Source organism: Saimiri boliviensis, chromosome 1 (genome assembly GCF_048565385.1).
Source record: "Saimiri boliviensis isolate mSaiBol1 chromosome 1, mSaiBol1.pri, whole genome shotgun sequence".
NCBI classification, from domain to species: domain Eukaryota; kingdom Metazoa; phylum Chordata; class Mammalia; order Primates; family Cebidae; genus Saimiri; species Saimiri boliviensis.
Genome location: NC_133449.1, coordinates 233,146,297 through 233,156,382, shown reverse-complemented (window position 1 = coordinate 233,156,382; position 10,086 = coordinate 233,146,297). Strand labels below are relative to the sequence as shown.

Sequence of the window (10,086 nt, the reverse complement as noted above, 5' to 3'; positions counted from 1 at the left end):
GGACTTGGGAGTCAATCGGGAAAGTTGTAGAGTGACCCGGAGGTCTGAGCATGCCAGCCATATCTAAAAGTAGTGGGTGAAATCACCTGATAAAAGGAGATTGAAAGCAGTAGGTTTCAGGAAGGAGGGATGAAGAATGTTCTGGAAGCAGTAATACAGAACAAAGACACCACCTTCCTATCTCTAGACACAAGTCATGCAGGCACTGGAGGGAAAAAGTCAGCCGTCACTTGAGAGGGTTGTTCGGGAGCAGCCTCTTAGGAGGGAAAACGTACTTCCATGAGAACAAAAAGGTGAAGAGAACACTTAGAGGTGAGGTTGTTGATACTGGGCATTTTGCTAATGGTGAACTTCAAAGTCCAGGAGGCACAGTCAGAGGGTTTCAGGAGTTGGATAGGGAGAAAGGGACAGCATACTGGATGTACTGGGCCCTATGAGCGTTAGAATGTAGGAGATGAGAAAAGCACTTGAGATTTTGGGGCTTCTTGTGGTCACTGATACGAGTAGGCACTAAAGGATTAAAAAGATGAACATTGGTAGACTCAAAATATACTCTCTTGACTCCTGTGAGCCACAGCCTGACATGGGCACAACCCCACCCACCCAGGCTCCCTCAGCCACCTCCCCAGGTATGGCACAGGGAGGGCCTCGCCTCACTATGACAGCAGCATGGCACAACAAGATCAACTTCATGCTCAGAGCCAAAGCTAATGGAAAGGCAATTCTAAAAGCTCTCCAGTCTATTTTCCAGGAGCAGGGGATGGCGGAGCTGGTGCACACCTGGCAGGACCATGGCTATTCAGCAACCTACACAAATGGAAACACAAAAACAGCAGCTTTGCTAATTGGAGAATTTGCCCACATGGACTGGTGTTGCTGGACCCTCAGAGTTACAATGATGACCCGCAGAGCAAAGAAGAGATCGTCAGCCTTTCGAACAAAGTAGAAAAAAGAATAAAAGAATTGAGTCAAGACAGTACTGGGCTGGTGACGTGATTACTACCCATAGTTTGAAGAGGGGCCATCAACAGACATTGATCCACCGCCAATGCGCACCTGGTTGAATAGATGAAGTGGTGTACAATAAAGATTCACCTTTTCAGAACATTAAAATTCTACACTAGAAGCAATTTGGAAATATTCACATCCTTAGTGGAGATGTTAATTTGGCAGTGATTTGGTATATTCCCGGCCCATCATGGGCAGCAGCGAAGAAGATTACACTGGCAAAGATGTACTGATTGATTCTCAGAGGCTGAGATGGGGACTTATTGTGTGAAACGGTCAAACGAAAATCAAAGATGGTCACTATGGTAGAGATTGACCTAATGATGATTGATGGATGTAAGAAATATATGCAAAAAACATGTGGTGATGTCATAGACAATCTTAAAGGAGACTGCTCTCAGGTTCTGAGAGAAGACTGTATTCCAATACTGAAGAAGCACACGGAGGAAGGGAGAGAATTTGATTATATGACTAATGATTTGACAGCTGTTCCAATCTCCGTATCTCTGGAACAAGATTCCACATGGAAGTTTCTCAGACTGATTCTTGACCCCTCAATGAACATATCGAAACAGAATAGGAAATATTACAGGGAAATTGTGTCAATCTGACAGGAGCCCTGCCACTATATGAAGAATAGCTCGGGTGCCAGTATTGCCTTGTGGAATTCTCAAAGATCATCTGTGTCCCTTCAAACTTCGAATTGTGGGTATTTTACCCTGTCTGGAAGAAAGCTAAACCTTAAAGATGAATATCCTTTAATCGCATGTGCTGCAAATAGCCTTTTTGGATCTCTATATGCTGTATATGACATTGAAACAAGTCAGGCAATTGATCGTGAATTCCTTGAAGTTTTCTTTTTTAATTATTATTTTTAATTTTAAAAAGCAAATGGCAGACCAGGTGCAGTGGCTCACGCCTGTAATCCCAGCACTTTGGGAGGCTGAGGTGGGCAGATCACCTGAGGTCAGGAGTTCGAGACTAGCCTGATCAACATGGGGAAACCCTGTCTCTACTAAAAACACAAAAAAATAGCTGGACATGGTGGTGGCCACCTGTAATCCCAGCTACTGGAGAGGCTGAGGCAGGAGAATCATTTGAACCCAGAAGGCAGAGGTTGCAGTGAGCTGAGATCCTGCCATTGCACTCCAGCCTGGGCAACAGAGTGAGACTTTGTCTCCAAAAAAAAAAGCAAATGGCAAATGTATATTTTGATGAGCTGAGGGTGTTATTTTTTGAAAGTCAGCTGAAAGATGGTTGGACAGCACAGCAAAGACTGCCAGATGCACTAACCCCCTAGAATGTGATTTTTGTTACTTTTTGTTTCTCCGTGGGCTTATTTTGTTTTGGTTGTGGTAGACTTTCAATTTGGATGTTTGGAAGAATGAACATCATTTTTCTGTCCGAAGGGAAGTTCTTGATAGTGTTTCTTTTGCACAAAATGGACTTAGATATTAAAATCGGTGTTTATGAGAAAGAGTTTTTTTTTTAAAAAAAAATAAATAGTAATACTTTAATTAAACTGACAAAAGAGAAAAATAGTGTTGAGTGTTGTGGAAGCTGAGTGTTGGGGTAAGAAGGGTAGGTGTCTGCATTTTGCAATAGACGCCTGATAACGGTGAGGAGAAGTGGAGAGGTGCAGACTTGGTCTGAGAATATGGGGCTCCCTTCAGACCTCTGCTGTGAAGCCAGGTGTAACTCTGACTTTCCAGGGCATCTTACAAAACCAGTGTTCTCCAAAGCACAGCCTTTGGCAAACTTTGCTCCAACTACTAAAAGAGGAAGAACGACTAACATTTACTGTATACCCATTATGTTCTAGGCACATGCTTCTTGTGTAAATACAATCACTATAGCATCTGTACTTAGTGTGAATTATTTTGTCAAAACTACTTTGCAGATGTGAAAACAGACCTCTCTTACTCATTACATGTCTTTCATAGCTTGTTTTTTAGCATCACAAGAAGACATTGCCTTGAGGAAGAAAACTCCTGATGTGTAGGGCAATGACTTTAGAGCACTGGGATTCTGTGGGGACAGGGCAGGTGTACCCACTTTTCCTCCATCTGCTTCTACAAGACAAGTGTTTTCAGAAGAGAGAAAACATTTCCTTATAATGAAGGTGTGAATAAGACTAGTCTGAGTGCTGTATCCAAGGGGCCTGGGGCCAAGGTGTGTGCCAGGAAGGACCCTAGAACAGAACTGCTTTAGAGGGCAAGTCCAGGAACCATGGCACAACATCATCATGACAAAGTATTTCCTGTGGTCCAAAGATACAATGTTAAAATAGCCTTTTCCAGTACAACCTGGTCTTAAATGGGATGTTTCCTGCAAACACACAATCAGAAGCACACAAAAAAGGAAATGCTACCTTCAAATGCATCAAGACAAGAAAGTCCAGTGGTAGAAAAATCAATCCACGTTAAAAAATATCTTCCACGGACAACATAGGAGAAAGATTTAAGGAAGACAAGCATAGCATAAAGCACACTGATTGTTTTTAAGGTTTGTTTCACGGTTTTCTGAACTTCCATAACTTGGAGAAACAATACATTATTCTGCAACAGTTTGGAAAAGGTTCTCAAAAAGGTACCCATGTGAGAACTCTGTGAAATGCCAGCACATTTTGCAGTTGGAAGCTCAAATTTTTATAAACATCGTGTGGGAAATCCCAATTTGTTATTTTTTAATTTTACAATTGCATTTCCAATGCAGGATTCATAGGCACTTCCTTGTCATAGTAGCAGCACGTTAATTGTTGCCTAAATGATTATTTATTTAAATTCTTTAACTATTTAAATAATTATTTTACAAGAAGAATCCATGAAATGAAAATGAGCACTTCAATAATTTTCATGTTGCCTGATCATCTCATAGCACCGCCTACAGTCACAGACAACAAAGTCTCTCACCAGAACAAGAAAGACCAGCTCAGGAAGTGTAGGCTCAACAGGACATGAGAATCTTAAAGTTCCAGAGTGTCTGAACCAGAGAGGAGGGAAAATGAAAGGCCAACAGTTGTCTTCATTTTCTTCTCTTCACAGTATCCTGCATAGTGGCACAAATAAAATCGGAAAGCCCAAGTTATAACAACACCGCCCTGGGCACACTGCCTGGTCCCACAGGATCCTCTGGGCGGGAGGCTCCAGCCTGGGGGTGCCTGATAGCTTTCCTTCCCGGGCGCCTGTATTATACATGTAGCATTTATATTTCTATCCACACAGCATTCATTCAGCCATCCGTTCAATCACCTATTTACACAGATAGAACACACTCGCGGAGAGATGTATGCGTGTTTAAGCTCCAACCACTGCAGCCCGTACTGGCGCCGCGCTTTGTCTCGCTTTGGGTCCGCACCACAGGAGCAACGATTTTGGAGAAGGCACACGCCTGAGTGACCGCTTCCCACTCCACATGGGTTCCGTGAGTGCGCAGAGCTAGAGGAGTCAGGGACGTGGGAATGCAGTGTTTCCCGCAGGATCTAGTTCCGGATGGCAGGGTCCCCGTCGAATGGCCCGGGAGGGTAACGCCCTCCGATGCTGTTGCGGGATGGGTGCGCCAAGCTTGGGTGTGGCAATCTCCCTCTCTCTCTCTCTCTCTCGCTCTCTCTCTCTCTCTCTCTCTCACACACACACACACACACACACACACACACTCGGTTGTTTCCTCCTAAGGGACCACTGTCAATGTCTTCCTGTGATCCCAGCTGTCTGGCCCGACCTAGCACCGGGGAGACACTGGACTTAACCCAGCGAAGTTTTCTTCCGTTTGTTCTTGCTGTGCCCAAGTTTCCTCTGGACTTGTCTGCCAGCGTTGGGGTGGGGGCTGGGGGAAATGGGCAACCTAGCTCTGCCTGGTTGCTCCCTGAAAGCCAAGACAAAGTGAGCAAGTCAGTCCCGGCCCAGAAATAGAATACAAACCCTCTTTGGCCCGGTGCTAACAGGGCCCAGCAGTCAGAATTCCCTTGCGTCTGGCTGGACCTGACCCAGGGCGCCGCCAAGTGCGCAACGCACAGTCACAGTCTGTGACTAATTGAGCACCGGCGCCCCTCTCCTTCACCTGCTACAAACTCGAAGCCCCGACTTCTCCAGAAGTACCTACCATTTGGAGGCGGCTCTGCCTCCCTGCCCCCGTCCCCCGTCCCCCGTCCCCCGTCCCCCGCCCCAGGCCCGCACAGCAGCAGAGCCTCAGCACCGCGACTTCCCCAAGCACCGCGAGTGGTGCGCTGCGCCCGCCTCCCGCGCGCGCCGTGACTCCCTGCGCACCGCTCGTACTCTCGCCACGCCGCCGCCCGGCACTGCAGCACCGGGGGGAGGGGGCGGGCGGAGGAGGGGAGGAGGACCGCAGCGTGCAAGCCGGGTACCACTTTCCCGCCCCTCCTCTCGCCGCTGACACGCACAGAGGAGTCACCACTACCACTCCGCGCGCTGCAGGAGAGAGTGGCAGACGGAGGCGGCCCGGGGAAGCGAGCCGGAGCGGCGCCCGCACGGAGGCGGCTGCAGTGCTGACACCACTCAGAGCAAGGGTCTCCGACGGCTGGAGCGGTGAGTCGGTGAGGCGAGGCGGGCATCCGCGGGGAGACTTTCCCCCACTGCTGGATTTCTCTTCCCGACTGCTGGCCGGGCGCTGCAGCCTGGGGAAGTTTTTGCTGCCTTTCAGAAGCGCAACTTTGCCCCGACTGCCCCCGGAGAAGCGGCTGCAGGTGCCTGCTGCTGGGTAGGCGCCTTTGTTGGGGAGGGACCGGGAAAGTCGGGGTACAATAGATACAGTGACTCCTGGTTCGCTAGGGTAGGTCTGGGGACTGGGTCACACTTTATCCCAGATTTTCAGGGAAGGTGGGTGGGCAGCAGCGGGGATGCAGGGGCGCGTCTGCCAGGCTCTTTTTTGCTTGTGTGGTTCGACAAGAAGGGGTAGGTAGATTCCCATCCAGCATCCTGTAGCTCCGGGCTGGGTACTGGGACCTCTATCTTCATAGCAGCCTTAGGTTCAACTTTTCGACGGGGATTCCTCTGCAGACGTGCGGATGGTGGGAGAGCAGAGGCAGCGGCAGTAAGTGCTGAGGGAGCCTGAAAGAAACACCACGAATGTTCAAACTCTCCCACAGGCATTCCTGAAGCGCCTGTGTAGCGTCTAAGCGGGAGCTAGAGAGGGCTGGAGAGCAGGGGTGCCCGCGGGGCTGAGGCTCTTTGTCAGCGCCTGCACTGCCTACACAACGCCTTCATTCAGCAAAAACACACTGGGCGCCTACTGGGCGCCAGGCGAGGCGCAGCCGACCGAAGGCTGTGAAGCCCGGAGGGAAGAGGGAGCGTTCCCGGTAAATAAACTACCGAGGTGATCTCAGATGGGGATGAGGGCAGTGCAGGCCATCAGCCGACCCTTTCTCTGACTCTTTCTCTTAGTGGGCTTTTTCCCCTCCGCCTGGGTTCTAGAACCGGGAAGAGTTTCCTCCAGAGCTTCGCGGGGAGCGCCCCGGGCTGGGCCCAGGGGGACTGCAGAATCCGGGGATGAACTTGGCTTGGGGCAGCCAGTACCCCGTGGCAGATGAACAATCGGGAGATCTGTGGGCTTGCGAGGACCTTCGGCGGCGCGCGGGGGCGGAGGGGGAGGGGCTGAGTCACAGGGGCTGGAGGTGCCGCCTGGACGGCCTGAGAGGGGGGCGCTCGCGTCACCCGCTACGTGTCCCAGTGATGCAAATGCAGACCCGCGAGGGGCGGGCCGGCGGGCGTGAGGGGGTGGCGGGTGGGCGCAGGCGGCGGAGTCTCCGTCTGGGAGCGCGCATGTGTGCGTCAAAGGCTCTCGGTTGATGGATGCCCCGCGGCGCGCCCGGCGCGGATTGTGGCGACCCGGCGGGGCCGCGGGGGGCGGGCAGATTGCGGCGGCGTGGGGCGGCGAGGAAAGCCCCGCACGGCCCAGGCGGGCAGGCGGCTCCGCAGTGCGCCGCAGTGCCGGGAAGGCGCCGCAGCGACCGGGCGCTCCCCGGGGAACCGAGGAGATGGGGAGCCTTTTAAGGCTCCAAGACAGGGTTGCCCTGATGGTCTCCTCTCCTGCTGAAACTACTCCCTTCATACTTAGCTGATAGCGCGGTAGTTTCCGTTTGATTCTTATCCTTAATTCTGAAGAATGTGGCGCTAATCTCTTAGGCGTTCACTCATTTTCTATAGCAAGTTACGAAAGGCCTCGTGCTCGTGGCAAGTTTTCATGTGAACGCCTAGGTATTGAGGTTCGTGAGGTTCTATAATGCCAACCCATTGCGCCACCATTCTTCAGCATTTTTGGCAGGAGGCCTGGCCTCTAAGTGGGGTTGAAGAATGTCTTACAAAACAATGTGCCGCATTCCTCTTTCATGGCATAAAAACACGCGTTAAAAACACCCCTGATAATGCATTCTCCGGTGGAAAATAGTAAACCGAATCCACGATCCAGATCCATTCTATTCTTATTTTAAAGGCCACTTTCTGGAAACCCAATGACAAAGTTTTTCTACTGGCTTTACTGAAGGAGCCCAAATCTGCAGTATACAGGCAAAATGAATGAAAGGGGGCTGGGCTGGGAAAGAAGAAAGAGAGGGAGGGAGGAAGAAAAGCAGTTATCAAGGAACCCAGAGACACAGATGCTCGTCACCATTTTCTTAAATATTGTGTTATGTCACCTTGTGCAGGTTACTCAGCCTCTTGGGTTTATCTTCCACCTTTGAGAAATGTGAAAAATAGCTTATACTAGCTCTTATGTACCTTACAGGGTTGTTTTGAAGACAAAAGAGGTAATCTAAGAGAGCTTTGGCTTTGGAAATACAAATTCTCTATGAGTGGAAAATATTAGCAAATATGGCCCCTACACACACACACACACGCGCGCGCACGCACACACACACACACACACACACACACACACAATTTTCTGTTTTGAAAAATTCTATAGACTTTTCCCAGCATTGTTTCTTTAATAAAATTTGGACCTCAATGTCAGCAAATGCAGACAATAGACTTTTCCTAACAGTCTAATATGCAGTCTAATGCCATTCGCTGCTGACTGTCTAGAGAAGGAAAAAAAGAACCTCTGGATCCGTTTGAGTGCTTTGTTGATGTATTGGAGAAATCAGATTTATTTTTCATGACTCAATGACAGTGAAAGTAGCTTCTCTGATCTGAGAAGCAGACTGGCCTAAGAACTTGTAGTAAAAATCCTATTCATTTTTAACCCTATCATATTCCTTAATTGTGGAAATGCTTCAAATAGTAGGATGCAGTTCCCAATCTCCAGATTACAGCAAAAGCATCATAATGTGCAATATATCACATGAGGACAAGTACCAGAAAACCCATTTCCTATAATTAGGAGTGTTAAGCAAACTTGATGACATATTGTATGAATAAAAGCATGTAATTTGTCAAAATGCCTCCGTAACCAGCCCACTGTTGTTATTCATATTACTCCATATAATGGTAGATTTCTGTGAGTAGTGAAAGCAAAATGCCTCATTCTGTGCCGCTACAGGGGAAAACCTACAATTCACCAGCGTACTTCTTGGTCCCGTGTTGGTGAGGTTCCTGTTTGACCGTGGTTCACAGCATACATTTTATTCTCCATTTAAACACAAACTCATCATTTCAATGAAGTCTATTTGTAAACCCAGGAAAGGCACCCTGGCAGGTGTGATGTAGTTGTGATGCAACATTGCCACATTATTTTTGTTTTTGTTTTGCTTTTTCAGTCTGCACAGTTGAGCAACCAGTGTAAAATGTTGCAGTGGTTTGAATTTGGAGACTGTTTCTTTATTTGAGACAGCTGAGAATAACAATGGGAATGAAGCTACTATTTTAATTTTTGCTGGAAATATGCCTTAATGGAATACTGAGACACATTTCATTTTACACAAACAACCACTCCTCATTAGGGACAGCAGTAGTATTTGCATTTCAGGATGGCTTCCCCATTGAGTAAAATTGAACAAAAGGACATAAATGGACAGGATGGATTGGATGGTTTGGTCCTTTCTAGTTCTAATAATCTTTCTCTCCAGGAAACAGAGAAATGTATGATGAGTTATATTTTGAGTTTGAACTTTGCTTATAAGTAGTATAGAAAAAGTGTGTTTTTTTTGTTTTTGTTTGTTTGTTTGTTTTTTTAAATTAGCTCATGCTGAAATTTTACATGAAGCTACAGGCTCTGTTTTTGTAGATAAATGGTCTATTAGATTTTGTATTATGTCATTAGATGTATGAATTAAAACAATTTTAGGGATCAAATTTGAAAAGTAATTCCTGCTTAATATAAAGAAGATAGATAAATTTGATATGACATTTAAAACATTTTCTGTTGACAACCTAATGCACTATATGCTTGCTACATCTTTTCCCAGAGATAGTATATAGTACAAATGATTAAGACTGGATGCTATCAGATAGGCTTCAGTCTTCTGACAGTCTTGAACCCTCTTACATGTCAAGAGTACAGTGAGATTTATAACAAATGAAATAGGAGCTTTCTCTTGTTTTCTACTATTTGGAAAGCCTATGAATTAGAATCCAGAGTAGCCAAATAGACCAGTGATTCTCAAATAGTTGTATATATCATACTTCCATGGGGAGCTTTTTAAAGTCAGAATTTCTGAGCCCCATTCTAGACATTCTAACTTAATGGTTCCATGGTTGAGACCAGGATGTGCTGTTTATCAAGCTGTACTGAGTGAGTTAGATGTTATCACTAGAGAAACCACGTGCCGATGCACTTGAATTAGTACTAGATAGCTTAAACCAGAGTGCATGGACTTTCTAAGCTGTGTTTTCCCCTTTAATATTTACCAAGTATCTGCTGGAAGCCCTCAGTGAAATACCATTCTGTTTGGCAAGACAGACGTAAAGAAGAAGTTATTCTTTGGTAAAAAGTCATAGGAGTGAGTGACATGGGTGGTTCATGGAGACAGTTACATATTTGGTGTCAAGGAAAGGAAGGGCATTTGCGGAAGGAACATTGTAATGACAGGTTAGTTGAATGCAATAAAGACTGAAAACCTTTGCATGGCCTTCAGAGCCCTAGGTGGTCTGGCCTCTGCTCACTTCTGCAGCCTCATTTTGCATA

The 10,086-nt window shown here is 47.1% G+C and overlaps 1 protein-coding gene and 1 pseudogene across 2 annotated transcripts in view; both read left to right on the top strand.

Annotated features, from left to right (window-relative positions):
* The first annotated feature begins 658 nt into the window (after positions 1–658).
* Positions 659–1,753, top strand: LOC101031822 (spermine synthase pseudogene; annotated as a pseudogene).
* Positions 1,754–5,411: 3,658 nt separating this feature from the next.
* Positions 5,412–10,086, top strand: part of SV2C (synaptic vesicle glycoprotein 2C) — a 274,628-nt gene continuing 269,953 nt past the window's right edge. For both annotated transcript variants that reach the window (XM_010341067.3, XM_010341060.3), the window contains exon 1: positions 5,412–5,552. The gene's annotated coding sequence lies outside the window, so the exon portion shown is untranslated. The remainder of the gene's footprint in view (positions 5,553–10,086) is intronic.